Source organism: Malurus melanocephalus, unplaced genomic scaffold (assembly GCF_030028575.1).
Source record: "Malurus melanocephalus ecotype Western Australia unplaced genomic scaffold, MMel_1.1 scaffold_19, whole genome shotgun sequence".
Classification (NCBI taxonomy): Eukaryota; Metazoa; Chordata; class Aves; order Passeriformes; family Maluridae; genus Malurus; species Malurus melanocephalus.
This window is the reverse complement of record NW_026623251.1, coordinates 2,440,520-2,458,748: the sequence shown is the minus strand read 5'-3', so window position 1 is coordinate 2,458,748 and position 18,229 is coordinate 2,440,520. Positions and strand designations below refer to the sequence as shown.

The window sequence follows — 18,229 nt, the reverse complement described above, 5'->3', positions numbered from 1 at the left end:
AATGATTGTATCAGTTGATTAGAGGCATCTAACGTCATTTCTAGACATCAGTTACTGCTCAGTAATGGGAATAGTTCAAAGAATACTTCATGAGGCTTACAGTTCACTGAGAAGCCAGAAGGCTGTCATTTTCCTTACAGGCATGTAGGCAATTTTTCCATGTCCTCATTGTAGTGTGAAAGGTCCTTGGTGGAAAGGCAGCTTGTCCTCTGGGTTGGGTTTACCCACTTCTTTGGTGCAAGTTACAAAACCTCCAAGGTACAATCACCCTTTGGGTCATTTGTCTGCAATTACGTGTTCCCTGGCTCAAACTGGGAATGCCCCTGCTCAGATTACATTTGTCTTCCTTTGCCAGAGATGTGAGCTGGCTGCTGCTGCCATGACCTAAGGATGATATAGGATGGTTATTGGATCTGGGTGTCAGTGTGGGAAGTTCAGTACATGGGGGTTTAAAACTTCCTCACCACTATACTAGGATTTTGCCCCACTTTCATTTGCTTTTTAAAAAAAATCCAGTGGAACTGTATTAATTACCAAGTTTTTTTATTATTATTGTTTTTAAATTTGATGATGCTACTTTATTTTATTGCATCTATTTGACTCTTGTCAAAACCACTTATGAATAGCAACAACATAATTTAGTAGAGGATATCAGCTCAGCTGCTCTATGAAAGCTTTATTTAAAGGCTTTTCTTTACATGCAGTGAATATTTAATCATTGCCTTTATTTTCTGCTCTCATTTTCAATTCAGTTTTCAATTTATAGGTTTTAATTATGTAAAATAGACAAAGATATGTTCTTTTCTTCTTTCTATTTAATTTTTCTAAGACTGTCTAATTTGAATTTGTMACTGAAAACTCTTTTACTGTATTCAAGTTGATTTTAGAGTTCTTCCAGAGCTTCAGAATTTATATTATTTTTGCCATTTCTGGATCTAGAAAAGTACTGGCTYAAACCTTGATGCTGTTAAATTCAATAGAGCTTTTGCCAATAACATTCATAATGCTAGGATTTGCACATTTGTTTTTAGGTAGGTTAGTAAGTTCATGATAATGCAGGATTTTTATTGAAAATGATGTCATGTTAGTACTTGTGATTACTTAAGGCAGACCTTTTTAAGCCACAGTTAATTTATGGATTACTTGCAAATAAAATTACTTGTTTAATCAACTTAGGAATTTCAAATTCTGTTAGACACAATGTAGGTTTCGAATGTATTTTTAATACCTGTCATCTCCTGCAAGTAGTTGGTGCAATGTATATATAAATAAGTAGTAAAAGGATACTTCAGTATTTTTCTATTAACTATTTTAAGACCTGTCTTTTCTCTCATCTAAGGAGCAAACTTTAGTTCCAATTATGATTTTACTGGGAACTTCCTAAGATGTTAAATCAATAATATGTGTTCGTTTGTTTGATTTTTTTTTTTTCCCAGAAGTTAGAAGATTTAAGTTGCTCTAGGAGATAAGATGTCTAAATTCAACTAATCTTTTGTTCTGCAGTGTGCTAGATCCTAACATCATCAGGCTCACAGTGGCCTTTCACAGTCATGACCTAGTGAAATGCACAGGTAACAAATCAATAGCCTGAGACAGTATAACATTTACYATCTAATTCCTACTACTCCAACACCGGAATTCCACAGTTATGTCAATTATGTTTTGGAAATATCATTCAGCTTTGCTAATTTGAACCTAGTAATGTGCTGAGACAAGGTTGGGTTTCCTTCAGTAACATTTTTGCAGAATGATTTGATGGTTTCAATACCTTTGTCTTACTAAAAAAGTACAGCCTRTAACACACTCCTTGGTTACTGAGTTCTCATAACTGCTGCTGGGAGCAATTTAGTTTCTATCACACAGCTCCCATCAAGCCCTTCTCTCAAGAAAGCTTTCTCCCTGACTTTTTTGTTGTGCAGAAACCTAGGAGAAGGATTGGGTTACTGAGGCTCTGAAGTAAAAGTAAGTGTGCAGCCTTGAGTGAATAAAGTCCCAAAGAATTTGGATGGTACATTACAGCCCAATTAATTTATTTTTACCTACTCTAGCAAGGTTTAACAGGCTGAATACTCCAGTTCATGATTGGACTGGGTAAAAAGTAGTATTCCCATCTGTTTGACTGCAGTTTGAATTTTGGAAGATGGACAATGGTGTTGTCATATGTGGGGTTTTCTTTTTCATGGCCCCTGATGTGATTTTACCTGGCTCTTGAGTTAAATCATAGCACACTACTCTCCCTGTTCCTGTATGTAGGTGTGAAGCCATGACTTTCTGCTCCCTTCCCATCCAAGGCACTAATGAAGCAGAGCACTGCTTACCATTTTTCTGGCTTAAAGAGAGAGCTTAGAATGAGCAGAAATCATAATTTAAATTGTATTAAGTTTCTACATGCATTTTTCATCACCTGAAAAAAAYTGTCTTCGCAAACTAACTTTTTAATGAGAAAGCTTCTAGTGTTGCTGGTAGCAATGATTAAGTGTCTAACTACCTATAGCACTTCTTGTTAGTTCATTAAAAGACTAGCCCTCCTAATTACATTTGCATGTCTTTCCATAATTTGTACAGACCTCAATAATTAAATGGGTGATAATCCATCAACAGAATTGCAAAAGACCTTGATCCTTACATACTCAAACCCTTGGGCAGTATTTACAGTTATCCAGTAGTACGTTGCCTTTCTTACTTGATTTTTAACTGAATGGAAGACTCTGTTGATGATACTTCACAAAAAGCTTCACAAATAGTCTCTTGTGGAATGGATGAAAGCCCTTTGGGATAGACAAAGGTGTTGCACAGACAGATCAAATTTCTAGTTTAGTTATTTGAAACTGTGTTTTTATTTCACTGATAAGTAGTTTTAAAATCTGAGGTGAATGTTATTTTTTCACTCTTTGAAGGCGTGATCTCTTTGTGATGGCCAAAAGATGGTGACTAAAACACATACTTGGTACCTGCAGYGTAATTTCTAATGGTGCAGAGGTGAAGCTGGGGAATTGGTTCTCACTCTCTGAAGGTCAGAGCACAGACTGAATTGCATGACTGGAAATACTCAGCACTTACTGTGCTGCTTTAAGTATATTTATATATTTTCTCTTTAATTTGTTCTCTTCAGACAGCTAAAAAATGAAGCCATCCTAATTTATTTTCTTTGCTCTTTTTTTTTTTAACCTAGTCTTCAGCTTTAGTGCAATTTGCCTCTTCTTTCATACTTATATGAGGTAAATGCTTTATGTCTATTTCATGTGGGAAATGCTTCCAAAGGCATCCACTTAAATACAGCAATTTTGATGCATCACCTTCCGAATAATTTAGAGAAAATCTGTCTGTCATTAGATGAAATTTTGCACTCTTATCAGTGGTCACTTTCTGATCATCTGGAAAGCTTTCAGGCTCACCCATGAGTTATACAGTCATCACTGCCCATTTTTGAGCAGATTCCCCGTGTCTACATGTGCTCCTGTCTCGCCAGCTCCTCTCTTAGTCTTCCTTCAGTGCAGCACAGTGTGATTATCTTTCTAATTCATTTGGCTTATCACATTTAAGACTGTACTTGAAGAACAAGATCTCAGCTTTACAACTGCATCGTTATCTTCTGAAATATTTTTTAATGGGCCATTTTAGCCCATACATTCTGTCCTCAGAGCAAGGCAGCAAAACTGGAACAGGGAGAAAGGAAAATGCCTGCTGTGTTTTGAGTCGGTGTTCCTACTGGGACATATCTTTGACGCAGGGTCATGTGAAGGCAGTGCRAATGGTGCAGGAGGGCACTTTGCTGATTTGGAATGAAATATCACAAGCTGAAAGAGTAGTTTCTGACCACCTGCCTGGGCAAAATTATTTYGGGCTGCTATTGGAATTGTCCTTGCGTGGTTTGGCAACTGTTTGCAGCATCCACTTTATATTATTTCAGTTTGTGCACGTATTGTGAATAAAAAGAACCTAGGAGAAAATAAGGACTATCTTCTCTTCCAGAAAAGCTTGTTACCTATGGCAAATTYTTCCAAATGATTGGTCTTTTACAAAGAGGCAATCACATGTTGTAAATAGCGAACAGTAATGATAAAACACCTGAGAAAACTTAGATAAGAACATATATTRAAAAARTAMAATTATTATGGTCTGGGAGTTTTCMTAGTRGGCAAAACCATGTACTTTATAATCTTTCTATTTGATTTTTTTAATCACATTTCTTTACAAGTTAATTTATTCTGATGAAGGGGGATATCTGCTCCTTATTTCTCATGTCTGTCTATTTTTAGTGTTGTCCTGAGTTCCATGTTAATTATATAGGACCATCACTGTATTTAAAAATCAGTCTTCATTAAAAAAAAGAAACCATGAATATATCAGTTGTTCACTGTACTTAATAGAGGTCTTCTGCATCTCTCACAGGCATTATGAATTCTTAGGCTTGCAGTCCTTTCTGCTATTTATTTATGTGTATTGAAGTGACCATATAATTTATCTGGTTTGGAACTCCTTTCTTGCAGCATATTCAGAGCTTACCAGTATCACTAAGAGAAAGGCAAAAAGAGATTCATCCCTTTATTTCTAAACATCATGATAAATGAGCAACAGAACCTGCCAACCAGCTAATATAACATGATATACAGACTGTGGTATTAGGTGTTAGATGTTGGTTTGGCAGAATTTTTGTRTCTCTCTTTACAAGTTATGTGGCTTGTAAGGAGAAGAAAATAAAATAGATAAAATAGATAGCCTGCCTCAGTATTTTCCCCAGTACTCACAAGGAAGTGGCAACAGAGTTCCTGCTCTTCAGGTGTTTTATAAACTTGCCTACCTTCTTGATATTGAAATATTGGTGTGAGGAATGAGGATTGGGTGCCTGGGTGATATGAAATTGAAAAGGATTGCTCTTCAAAAGATGCTGAGAAGATATGCAGTAGAGCATATTGTTAAAGGATTGCTTCAATGTAAAAGATGAGTTCAAAATCATGAGCTTTTAAAACCCTGTTTTACTGCTTGTGACTCCTCCCTGTGCTTCAGTTATAATTTAAATCAAGGTTTTCGGATTTATCATTACCTAGACTGCCCTGGCCACCATCAATGCCCTGCCTACAACACAGATAGGCTTTGTATGAAATTAACATCCCCTCAAAGTTCTAGAAATTGCAGTAATATTAAATAAATAATATTAAAGGCAAAAATTTCTGGAATTATGTAACAGGACTGTGTAATATATATACCTCTATGACTTTCAAGAGGAAGAAACTTGTATTTGGGTTTTCTTAATGCAGTAAGTGTTGTCTAAGATGGATTAAGATACTTGACTGTGTCATGATAGATAAAGATTAGAACTATATAAATTAAAAACTAGGCACATGGTTCATATTTTTCTAACTAGAAGGAACAGCAAAAAAAAAGGGTTTCTACATGAAATTGACTTAAATAACAATGAGTTTTTAAAATTGACCCATTTTCAATTTTTTTTTTCTTGTTCTTTTGTCCTTGTTTGGTGAGGCTTGCTTTATTTTTCCAGGGATCAGCTGAGTAACATTGGTGCAATATTCCTCCCTGGCACTGGTGTCCCTTGTTCAGTGACACCCTGTGTCCCATGTGGTCACTCTCTCCAAGGATGTTATTGTAACAATTGCTCTAAGCGTATAGCAGAAATTTTTTCCTTCCTTAAATTAGTCTAAGGCATTTCAAATACTTGGTCTTAAGGGCACAGCTGATTCACCTGGCAGCTTTTCAAGGGAAAAGTGGTAGTAATGTGCCCAAATTCTGTTTTCTTGAGGCGGGAAAAGGACACTGAAAGTACTCTATGCCTTCAAACATGCTTTTTCTTTTGGTCTCAATTTTATTTTGGTTTTTATTGCTTAAATACTGCSCATGAAATATTAGCCAGTTGTAGTGCTTGACTGAATTATGAGTAAGATGGGCTAACAAACATTGTTCTTTCATGTTTCTTTGTGTCGTTCAATAGCTCTGATCTGTCTTCTGAAATATATTTAYGCATTTTTCTTGGAGTTTCATGACATCTCCATATTTATAGATTTAGGGGTCTGATGCAAATGATGATCTGATTCTGTTAAAATGATTAGTCTGCCAAAGCACCAACAATATTTTGTATTCTCTCCATCTCTTATATGGCTGAATAGATTCCGGTATTTTATGTTATGGACTTTGTTTTGAATCACACTCTTTTTTCACATGCATGGAAGTTTTATGAAACTTTCTTCTGGTACATCAGTATTGGGAACAGCTGATCCTCCCTTCCTTAAGCACCCAATACTTTCTACAAACTTTTTGACTACTTAAAAGACTAGTACTTGTGGTGCTGTCATCATTTTAGCATCATATTGTTTATAGTTAATTGCCCATACAAATAGAAACTAAAGGAATCTTGGGGTGATATAAAGGTTTTGGGATTAATTAATCCCCATCAAAACTTCATTGAGCTATTTTCATGTATATTATATGTCAATATAGACCTCCATTTTAATCCATGTCTTTATGTAACAACTTGTTTACAGCCTGGATGTTTACTTCCATGCGCTTTGCCTGTGAGCTCTAACATGGATGACTCAGAGATGTTGCATGGACTTTCATTTTCATTTTAAGTGTCAAGAYTGTTGTAGTCCATACAGATTATTGCTTTACGGTTGTTTTAAAAACACTAAACATGAAAATATAAGAAAACACCTTTACCATGTAGCCAAATATTTCATAAAATATTTATAGTTTTCTCCTACTCCAGCATAGAATGTAAGAAATAATCTTAATTTGATACCAGTACAATGTGTCTGAAAAAGTTGTGCTTTTTAGTCTAATCAAATATGTTATCTGAAAAATGAGGATGAGGGTCTTTATGGATTCCTATATGGATAGAAGAGATTTTTTTTTTGTTCCTTAGTATTAAAGAAATCATCCAGTGATTCCATTGAAAATATTTAGTTATTGCACTGAAATATAAACAGATGACTTCAGAATTATTGTAGTAAATGCAATTATGCTTCAACCCACAATAATCTTAAATGAGACATTTCATTAAATGTTAATAACTTTGGGGACTAGACTGATTTCTTCTTAGGTCTTTCAAAGAWGAGTTACTCTGTGCAAGATTCCTGCTATAGAAAGAAGGTGGAATGTGTACCAAGGGATGTTTCTGAGGGCTTAAAACCATTTGAGATTTATTAATTTTCTGGAGTAGGGTTAACATGGTTCCATGAATAGGCATAAGGCCTGGAGAATGGGATTAGGAAGGTTTCCAGAGGCTCTGAACTCATGTCAAGCAAAACTGTCGTGCCRAGCAGCTAAGTCAACTGAATAGGGAAAAGTCTTGGAAGTGCTTTATCAGTGCATAATGTTTGTAAATTTTATTCAATTAATTTACAGCTGTAGGGCTCATGAGACTGAAATTAAAGTTTTGTAAAGTTTTGATAAGGAAGCAGCCAAAAACAAACAAAAAAGTTTGATTAGCTTCGGACGTTTTTTTTAACAAGTTGGCAGGGTAACAAAATTGCAAGCAAGTATTGCAGAAGGAAGGTTCACCAAGTGTTGGGAGCTATTGTAGTCAGCTGCATTGGCCTGCCAGCACCCTGCATGGAGTGCCTGCAGGTATGCTTGACATTTGCTTTCCMCTCTGCCAGCAGGTGCCTCAAGGARAAGCCATGTCCCAGAGAAAAGCCTSTGGAATTTAGTGCTGTCTGAAGTACTTACAAGTAAACATTATGCYTTAAACTCCTGTTATTTCTATGACAAGATTAAATAGAATTTACTTCAGACAAAACATCAGTGAAAAAGAAGATATGTCAGAAGTTGCCCAAGGTTCTAACATACAAACTTTACACAAAATACCCATGCCCCTTTTGCAGGCTTGAGAATTATTGTCTKGAATTGATGTTACCCATGCCACTAGTGATTTGCTTTAATTTTTTTTATTATTATTATTGGGAGGAACAGACATGCTCAACTTCCCTACGATATATCTTGGCAAGATCACAGTCAGGGCTGCCACTTCATTTCTCTGTTTCTTGTGGCTGAGTTAGGAGAAATGGTGTTGCTTATTCACATCTTACTTYWATYCCTTATGTAGGCCCAAGACAGAYCAGAATTTTGGAAGCAAGCTTAAMCTGAGCCCTCCCTCTCATATGCAAYCTSTGTTTCTGAGGTAGCAGTTCCTATTCCTTTTAGTCATTACCTCATATTTGCATTATTGAAAAGAAGAATATTTTGTTTTCTTACATGCATTGTTAATTTTTAGACTTGACTTCCCATTTCTGAATATTGTTTCTTAAAATAAGAATAACCGAGTGAATTATCCAGTCAGCTTTTAYACTTCCAGTGATTGTGGAATTTATATTTTATTTGCAACCTTCTGCCAGTATATCTACAATGAAAAAGGAAATTCCATTAAAATCAAATTATCACATGGGAACCCATCTGCTTTTGCTGAAATATTTTGATTTATTTTGGGAAAATCTAAACAAAATGGTTCAATTTCAGTCAGATGACTTCAAAAGCAAACAACTCTGTTTGTTAAGAGYGTATTTTAAGGGTGCGAGTGGTGTAGGTTTGAAGCATCCCAGTCATGCCAAAATTGTGGCAGATGTACTTAGTTAATGCTGATTTATCTGGAAACAGAAGCTGGACAAAGTATAAATTGCATTTTGTGGGAGCAGAGCAGCATCTTGAGGGAAGAAAAGCAGCATCAGCCTTGGTTGAGTTTCTTCTGTCTGTCATTGAAGCCCTGTGACTTTGAGAGACCTGAGGGCAGCAGGGGTCACTCAGGGTGGTGRTGTTTGCTGTGGTGCCTTTGCTGCYGTGGGTAYGGCTCCCTGTGTGCCATGGGGAAGCTGCTGTTTTCCCCCAAAAACARGGCCCCACTGGGCTTAGCAGGAGTTCATACCAAAGTAACTCAGATCGGTTCTGGTTGCCAGTGAATTATTTCGAACTAGTTTCTCAAATTACAGGTGAGCATCTTTCCTGCACTGCTGCTGGTCTGGAAGAACTCAAAGGCTTCATAAGTGTAAATCGTGATTATTTGACTTTGAACTCATTGTTTGTGATTGGATGCTAAATATGTTTTGCAATGTTATTTCCATAAAAGTTTGCAAAGAAACAAGTCTTCCTTTATTATATAATGTTTCCTTCATGAATTCTGCCGRCATTTTAGGATTGGAGGAAAAAATGAAGAGAAGGAGCTTTCAAACTTCCTTCTGTCATAGATTGAAATTGTGACCACATGCCCAGACTGTCTGGTGAGTCCCTTCCCYTGAGTTTTTTATACTGGGCCACCAGGTGAAAGGCATCTGGGTTTGTACTGGGGGAGTTTATAGAAAGCCTTAAAGGACATTTTATAAGGTTTTACTGAAACTTCCATAATTTTTTGCATGTCCCCTACTCACGTTCATGATTGTGAAACACAATATATGGATGAACATTCACTCCAGTCTACCTCTGCAGYACAGAGGAGATACCAGAAGTTCCCTATCTTCACTGTTTGGCACAACAAATTTTGCTTCTATGTGCCCTTTGCCCAGTTTTATTCTAATTTCCTTATGTCCTTCTTTAAATACCTCTGTGGATTATTGTAATGTAGTTTAGAAGCTGGCAGAGCATTGTCTTAAAACTGAAACCTGAAAGTTTTTTGAGAGCGTGACATCCATTGTTTGCCACTGTCACAAAATGCAGTCTTGCTGAGCTATGAAGCTGCCCACTTAACTTCTGTATTCATGTGAAGTTAAACAGATTCAGTATCAAACTTTGCACAAGATTCAGATTTTTCTGTCCTAACTTTGCAGGAAAATTATCATATTTTTCTATCTTAACTTTGCATGAAAGAAATTAAGCACAAGCTTTCTCTGAAGTCTATGAAAATACTTGGGGGTTTGTTTTCATTAATGTATGTGTCAATATATGGATGGTTTTCASTTTATAAACAGGCTCAAATCCCCTGCCATTTCTATTTGGTGTTTAGAATGATCATAGTTTGTATCTCACTCAAGAGACAATAMATTCTTTAAAAGGTAGCCATGACATATTGGCTCCTTAATCACAGCAATAATTACAGATGATTTTTCCATGTATCAAGAGATCAGCCTGTTTATTTCTGTGTCAGAATAATAAATTATGTTTCTATACAGGATTCCTAAATGAGGGTAGAAGAAAAAAGCAAAACTCCACTGGGAGTTGCATCTATTATTAAGAATCTCAGAGCATTAAAAGTATCAGAATAATGTTACAATAAAGCTGTGATATGCCTAAGCCCTCTCTTCGTAAAGAGAAGTCTTGATTCGTCATCCAGGTGTAAATACATGTCACAGAAGTCTGTTATTTGGTATCTCATATAGTGATTCTATGAAATTAATAAAGCTTTAAAACAAAGATATTTCAAGAAGCAAATCAGGAACTGTTTGAAATGACAGGAGTCATGGGAAAGATGGACTTGGTCTCATAAATAGTTGGTCTGGACTTAAATGAAACCATTTTATAGCAGAAACAAAGGAATATTCTATCCATTATGCTAAAGATACTATGAGATTAAAATATTCTATGCATACACAACATACTTGCTTTCTGATAGCAGCTGTAATTGGTTTGTGTGGGTTCCATGTAGACAGTCCATTTTTCAACTGTTGTGTTAGTCTCTATATTACAAAATGTTCATATGGTGTTAGCTTCAATTTTAAGGGAATAAAAGTAAAAGCTGTTACTGCAAAGTCTAGCCTAAAGAGTAGGAAGGCATTTCTAGACTTTTAAATTGTTTGTGTTCAGCATGGCCTTAAGAAAAAAAAAGGTTGGGAGAAGAGGGAGTGGCTTTCTTCATAATTGATCCTGAACTCTGTGTCCTGGAGACTTTTAATTCAGTGATCACATGACAGAGGGCTCTGAAGCTCTCTGATGTGCAGTTCCTCTCAGTCTCAGCTGCAACAAGTATTTGAGAAATACTCTCATTTTAAACATTAAAGTCTGAGAGATGCAAATGTATTCAAGCAGGTACTATTTTTGTTCAGTTGCATTTATCCTCCCAGTTCCCTGTAGCCTCTGCACTGCTCTTAGGCACTGCTTTTTGCCTGCTCTGACCCTCCAACCATCCAAATACCTGGGAGTGTAAAAAAGCCACCATTAGATCCAGCCACTGCTTGTGTCTTTGGTGTGTTTATTATCAGTGCAGCCAGTGCCACTTCCACTGACAGCCATGCTTGGAAGAGTTATGGTGGTCAGAGGTGTGGTCTGACAGTGGTTTATTTATAAGAAGAAAATGGGGGTGGACATTGGACACAGACACTGCTGACATCTTCATTTCGGTATGAGAGCAGCGAGAACGTTATTTGATGGAGGCTGATTTTGAAAACAAACTTGCTTGATGAGGGGGTGCTCAGTGAGGCTTCCCATATGAGAAATGTTTATCGTAGGGGTAAACAAAAATGTAACAAAATAAACAGTGGGACTGCTGTGTCAGGAAACTGGTATATTGATTATTATGGCAACTGGTATATTGATTATTTAAATGCATTTTAAATGCATTTAAAATCTGGTGGGCCAAAAGCAATATTTGAGAAAGCTGATCTTCCCAGGATTGACTGGCTCATGGGGTTGAAGCTTGATGCTTGTTTCTGGTTGACTTACAGCTAAGACTTTACCCTGTTTTGTAGCTTCTTTAAAACACGTGGAGTTTTAAAACGAGATTCCAGAAAATTACTGTGTTTTTCAGCCATCCCTTTTACTTTCTTTGGTTTTGTAACTTAGTAGTAATATGCTCTTACAAAAAATAGCTGTCCACAAATGGTAGATAATGTGAGGGAGATGTAGTGGCCTGTAAACTTTTTTCTAAGGAAATTTAACTCTGAGTTCGAGGCAGTCTGAATGACAAGAAGATAAGCTATGGTCAAGGTTGTGTTTATGAGTACAGAGATCTTCCTGCTATGGGAGCACTTGACAAGAAACAGAGAAGGCATGTGAAGAGCTAAACATGCAGAAAGATTGTTTATACCTTCCTGACTACTTCTCTCCTCTGCCTATATAAAGATTTCTGAATTTTCCGTCTTTATTCTTCTCCTTGATTTTATGTAGCTTAATTCAGGATTGATTACGGCAATTTGCTCATTATAATGCAAATGTTTAGTCTCYGTCTGCTATGTGGCAAGTTTCCTTTAGTAAATTATTTTCTTATGTCTGTGCAATCTTTGCCCTGCCTCAAGTGGGGACTAAAGGAACAGATATACTGCATATAATTTTCATGTCTSCTGCAATATTTCTGTGTTGTATTGCAGAGAAAGATGGTGTTGTGGAATAGTATTTCTAACTTGTAGTAGTTTATTTTGCAAAGAAGAAAACAAATATTAGCAAACACTTTATACTTGTTATTCTGTAAGTGATCTAGATTTGCTGACTTCTACCTCAGCATTTCTAGTTGTATCCTAACTATCATAAAATCTTTGGCTTTTTTAAAAAAGACATACTGTCTCTCCAGTGTGGAATGATTTGCACTATTTCCTCACATATATTCACCAAAAGGCCTGAAAGGCATCTTAGAATAAGGGTCATCTTTTGTAGTGGCAAGAAGCTGTGGAATTTTTCAGCATTCAGTCAATTAGAAAGGACTTTCACAATTCATTGAGGGAAAAAGTGCACAGTCTTGGGTGAATGTTCCTGTTACTCAATGTTTTCTAAACGAGGTTAGTTAATAAGATGAATTGTTACTATTTCCATTTAATAGTTCAATTATCAATGTCTGCTAAGAGCAGAGAGCCAAGCACAGAGCTATTCCCAGAGCAGTGTGTGCCTGTGGCAGCCGAGCAGAGCCAAGGCTGGCCCGTGCAGGTGCCCRCGCTGTGCCATTGCAGGGTGTTCATCGCAGGGATCCACTCAGCCTTGAGGGTGTGAGCTGTGTGTCCTGCTGCTGCTGCCAGCAATGCATCACACTTCAAAGGCACAGTGACGGGCATGCCAGAAGGAAAGCTAGATTGGCATTCAAGAGGTTAATTAGAATGGGAAAGAGCAATTWAAGGGACGTGAGGAAGTCTTCATAAAACTGTAATTGAGCGCTCTTCATTAAGCAATCTCATTAAATGAGGCAGAGGATTTTTTGTTGTTGTTGAAATTCTGAACTTCCTATTAAGATTGTCTAATCAGCTTTCTGAAAGGGGAGTTATTACAATACCATAACTTTTGGAACCTTTTGTTGTTCTCAAGATAGTGCTAGGTATGTTTTGTGTGGATGTATTTTGCTTGACATCAACATGGAGAAATGGAAATAATAATGTTGCTTGTGTATGAATGTCACGAGTCCATTATTTTGATTTGCCCCACCTATGAGAAAAATGAAGGCTTAGTTCCTAGTTTCAGTAATTGCATCCTTGTATTATGCATATTGTGTGGTAATGTGGCTGCACATGCAGAATACAAATCAATAACTTAACAGCAAGTAACAGATGGATGGCTCCTGAAAAAGAACTTTGTTGTCCATTTATTGATCACAGTTATGTTAACAGAGACATACCATAACTACCAGTGCCAAAATAAACATCAGTTTAAATAGTGGTCCTGTGAGAACAGGATTCTTGCTGGTTTACTTGGTGAGTGCAGTCTTGTCAACTACTAGACTGATTCTTGAATTCTCTGAATTGAAACAAAGATCAGGGATATTTCAGAGAGATGTTTGTGTGGTGTAGAATACCTTAAATATTGTGAAGAATTAAAGCATTTAAATCACAGCAAATAAAACCTGTTATGGAAAAATAGTAATTAAAAAGAGGCACAGTGAAATGCTGCTGCTTTAAAACCAAACAAAAAGAAGTAATAGCTTTGCCTAATGTGATACTGTTTATATTCCTGCTGTATATCATTGTTTCAATGATTTCTGGGTTTCTTTTCTACCTCTGGATATAAGACCCACAGAACTGCAGGGGCACGTGGAGAGATGACAGCAAAACTCAATGTGCACCAAATATTGCTGTTGTAGAAAGCAAGCAAAATGAAAGCAGATGGAAAAGCTTCATATCTCTCCAACTCTCTTACCATGACCCTCGGTACTGTGTGCTGTAGCAGTAAATGCCCACACAGTGAATAGGTTACAAATTCTTTTTTTAAGATACTGATGTCCTTCCAAAATCTTCTGAAGTGATTTACACATGGGAGTRTTTGACACACATTTCATGGAGATGTTTATGCTCTCGTTTTTGCACTGTGGCCCCAGCTCTKTAATTGTCCAGTGTCAGTTGTCTCCTGGCCTCCTCTTTGCACAAAAACAACTTGTTCCCTTTTAGAGGAAGCCCTGGCTGCTGAACACAGATATATTGACATATTTTCCACATATCCACTGGGGCCTGCTTTCTAGAGCTGTGTAAATATAACCAACCTGGAATAGCATGGATGCAAGCCAATATGTGCCATTTGCTGCCAATTTTTCCTCTATATTGCAAAAGCAGTTTAGAGGCATCCACAATATACCCTTACTGTAAAAAGCATTGCTCTGATTAGTCATAGTAATAAAAGTCCATTTTTCTTAAATGGCCCTTCAGTGAAGTACTAATTAATTCCAAGGATTTGGGAATCCACAGTGTATAGCTTGTGTTTTCTATTACCAACATATGTAATTTATTAAAAAAAAAATACAAGAGTGGAAGACACACAACATTTTAAAAGTGGCAGGGAAGGTAGTTGTCTTTAGTCTCAGACAAGCTCCTAGACATAAACAAGGAAGGACCCTGTAGGAAATGTGGCTTTTTGCCTCCTGTCAGTAGGATATTTTGAGACTGCTTTGCCTGTGTTTGCTCTTGCCTTTTGCTCCTGAAGTTCAGAAGAAAGCATTGCCCCTCAGGTGTCTTGGCAGCTGTGCTAGCTGCATTTGTATCCTCAGAATTTTGGGAATATGGGATTATARGAGGATAGAAGTGACCCAGAAACAGAGTGTTTTCTTTCCTCTTAGCATTTATGCCAATTATCTATTTTATTTAAGTAAATTGCTGAAGAAACTGTCCATATGTTTACACAGTTCATCTATACGTACTGGAAAGCAGCTGTGGTAAATTCCAACGAAAGTCATGGCACATCAGTTCATATCCCTTCCCCTCAACTTGGCTGCTTTTTTTTTTTTGATTTTTTTTTTTTTCTGATTGAATTCTGTAGTTCCTTTTTTTTTTTTTTTATTTATTTTTTTTTCTGATTGAATTCTGTAGTTCCTTTAAGGATTAGAAAGGTCTTAAAGACCTTCGAACCAGTGTGCTGCTTTTGTTCCGTTCATTGTAAGGGAGAGCACAGAACATCCCCCTGCCACATTGGTTGCTGTCCTTACATCATGCATAGAAATGATGAGACCACTGTTTCTGACAGCCTACCTTTTTTTGTGGGGGAGGGAGAGGGGAGGGAGCTGCATTTTTTTTCTGTAGACGTAGAGTTGTGTCAGGAAGATTAAAAAATGCAATAGTTTGCGTAATTTAGCATATGGAGAAGATACCCAGAATTCAGCCTGATGTATAGGTCATATCTGTGAGAGGAAAAAGAAACAAAGCCCAGACTATGATTTGCRTGTTCACTGCTTTGTTTTGTGAATTATACTCATAGCTGGCTGAATTTGACTTAGAAATGAGATTGACATTGCATGTGCTCTTTGGCCCTTCTTTATCTTCTGCTGAGGAGGAGAGAAACAGCAACTGTGTTCTTAARCAGAGATCTTGGCTAGGGGAACCAGAAACACTCAGCACATAAAAACTGGATGATTGCATTGAATAGAACTTGGTCCTTTTGTTTCTGAATGCCCTTGTCAGACAGTCTTTCCTTATACTTGCCAGCTAATTAGCATCTACTGAGAGTTATTTCATTTCAGTGTGATAGCAAAACTTAATTTGTCCTGTTAATTACTTTTCATCAATTTTCCCATCTTTGAATGGATGGTATATGTAYCTATACTGTTACTGAACTGAAAAAACCCTCCTAGATGAAGTGGAAAAAAATAGTAGCTTGTATTCCCTCAATAATTTTAATAATTTTTAAGAGAATGAGACTGGATTATGATACATTACATCTTAAGTGTGAGTGCTAATTAAAATTGATTATAAATTCTAGCAAAATCATAAAGGCAGCATGCAACTCAGAGAATTGTTTTCAAATTAATTCCTGGAACCTTTCTTGATGCAATCAAAATGTTTTTAAACATTATTATGTTGGSTTACATAAAGAATTTTTACTTAGTCATTAGCTAGAAAAACAAATGAAATCATTATGACTATTAATTCTTTCTAATGGAAATAATTGAGGAGATATCATAATGTAACTATGCAATGAATTYTCTGAAATTTATATTCTGAAAGCTGATGAGATGACAAGCTGGATAAAATTGCTGTGTAAACACAACTTGTCTATGGTGTGCAGACAACAGTTTCTTTAATTGTAGATTTTTTATTTAGTGGGACTCGTCTTATCTGTGCTTTTGCTTTCTGACAGAGGAAAATGTTGCACTTTGTGAACATTTCTGTTTTTTAAGGTCCGTCTCACTTCTTTTCTGGCAGAAAGTGAGGAGCTGGATTTAACTGGGGAGTAGAGAAAGACTGCCAAAGCGACTTTGTTAGTGGAATCATTACAAAACTTATGGAGGCTTCTGCTGCAGTGTTACCAGGATACCTCCTTAAGACTGTTTATGTTGGGCTGTGTAGCTGTGGAAGTTTGTCAGTGTCACTCAGAAGTTGGGGAGCCACCTCTTATGCTTTCTTCTCACTGTATTTGCAAAACTGTTCTCCAGCTTCAGAGCTGCAGGGATGCTGATTTCTGTGGAGGGTGAGTCCAGTCTATCCATAGTTCACACTTGCACAACTCTACARCACACGCCCTGCTGAGGCACGCAGCCCCCTCAGACACCAGAGGTGCACGGTTGTGGCTGTGTCCCCTGTCCCTGCCTGCCATTAGTGCCACTGTAGGGGCACATCAGCCAGGAGGGTGCTTGCTGTGTGTGCTCTGGGGAGCCCAGGCCATTCACCTGTGGCTGGATGCTTTGGACACTGCCACCAAGAACTCACACATAGTGTGCTACCCCTTCAGGCTGCTGGTGAAAGCTCCTCCCTCGATTTCAGATAGCTCTGAACCAGACCCTTGTTCTCTACAGGTACACTTAGTATTGCTGCCATCTGCTTCTAATATTCCCTAACCCAGTAAAAGATATATGTAACCAGAATTCTCTGTCTGTTTACATTGCAAGTAACAAAGTTAAATAAATAACAGCACAGCATTGAAACTTGGCAAAAGACAAAGCAGGATCTGTCAGTGGGAACAGATTTTGACTTCCTGATCCACGTGACAATGGAGTAAATGTGCCCCCCCCCTTTAATGTACTTATGATATGACTTCTTACTAGAGCAAGGCAAGCTATCCCTAGCACTCATTCACTGGATTTGTCTCTGAGAAGGAGGTTAGATTATCACAGGAAGGGTGCCACTGCCTTGTTAGGTGACAGAAGTGTCCCTGAGAAAGCTCTCTGAGTCCTGGTGGGCTCCCTGTGGTGGAGCYCATGATAGAGGAACAGGGGAAACCCTGAGCAAGGGGATGATGCCTTCAGGGATCCCGCAGGAAGCATTTTGGCGGAGTGATTTGGATCATCTGCTATCAGTTGTCTAATTCAGCCAGAACTAGTTGAGGAAAGAGGAGGAYATCAGACTTCGGTGGTATTTATCCTTCCTAAGAGTGTTACAGCTATCAAATGCTGGTAAAGGATTCATGCTGAAATTTGCGTGTGATAAATGCAAAGCAGAACAGGGAAGCCAGTTCTCRACGTCATGTGCTGTTAATCAGTGGAAATGCTTGCCGCAGGCCATTGTGYGTATTAAAACATCACGCAAATTCCTGACAGTGTTCTCTGGAGAATTAATAAATGAGTGAAAGCATGCTTGGCTCAAGAAATGCTGTGGTTGTAAATGTTTGGAGTAAGGAGAGTACTTGAAGGAAGTGTAGTTCCTTTTCTTCATGTGCCCGTTCCTGAGGCTTTCACTTAGCCTCTGTTGTGATTTAACCCAGACAGCCGTTCGCTCTCTCCCCCACCGGTGGGATCAGGGAGGGAATGGGAAGGGTAAAAATGAGAAAATTCATGTGTTGAGATACAGACAGTTTAATAGGAAAAGCAAAAACCACACACACTAGCAAAGCAAACAAGGAATTCATGGTGCTTCCCCTGGGCAGGCAGGTGCTCATCCACCTCCAAGAGAGCAGGGCCCCATCACCCCATAAGGGTGACTTGGGGAGGCAAAAGCCATCACTTCAGATGGCTTTTCCTTCT

General features: G+C 37.7%; 1 protein-coding gene across 1 annotated transcript in view; it reads left to right on the top strand.

The window, feature by feature from the left end:
- The window catches only part of SMYD3 (SET and MYND domain containing 3), a 335,451-nt gene that overhangs the window by 176,508 nt on the left and 140,714 nt on the right, over positions 1 to 18,229 (top strand). The window lies entirely within an intron of this gene.